A 766-nucleotide genomic window follows, 5' to 3' on the forward strand; every position below is an offset into this window, starting at 1 on the left:
GTTATTGATCAATTTTTTTGCTATTTATTCAGTTTTTAACTGTGATAACAATGACATTCTTACTTGAAATTCATAAACTTTGACTTAGGACTGTTCATTCAATCATTCTCTAAGCGTTTCGTTTCTTTCGGGTTCTGTCTGGAGGGTGTGATTCTATAAAATGCTGCAAACGCCCAATTGCATTCCACCGGCAACACTTCTGACTAGTCCAACTCGTTAGCGTCCACATCGCGAACCCTGGGCAATGGGATCACACTTATAACGGTTTGATCACAGCAGATAACGAGAGGATGAAAGGCGAGTTTCCGACGCTTTTAAACCAGAATCCACCAGCTAAGGGAAGGTAACCCCGACAGAAAAATCCACCAGAGAAGGCAACGGGAAATCGCTCTGGTCATCTTTTCCCAGGAATCACTATAACGAGTGCATCCAATGAGCAGTTGTCCTGGCTGCGGAATATAAGAGTAGCGTAGGACCGTGATGCTTTTGCTGTAGTGATCGCCAAAGTTAGGGGGACCTGACAAGGCACTGCAAAAAGAAGTTTTGTTTTTAATTTTTAAAACATTTAAATATACTTACATCTATGCCATATGAAATGTATGTCAATGACATAATGTAACAGACAATTACCATGCCACTGACTATCTTTATGATGTCAATAGTGTAATAAGACAAGATAAGGAAGATGTGCAACTTACTAAGCAGCATTACCTGCCTACTTTACAGATAAGAATAATTGTCTAATTGTATATAGTATATTGTCTGG

This window comes from Micrasema longulum, unplaced genomic scaffold (genome assembly GCF_059751315.1).
Source record: "Micrasema longulum isolate JH-2025_06_02 unplaced genomic scaffold, ASM5975131v1 h1tg000892l, whole genome shotgun sequence".
NCBI classification, from domain to species: Eukaryota; Metazoa; Arthropoda; class Insecta; order Trichoptera; family Brachycentridae; genus Micrasema; species Micrasema longulum.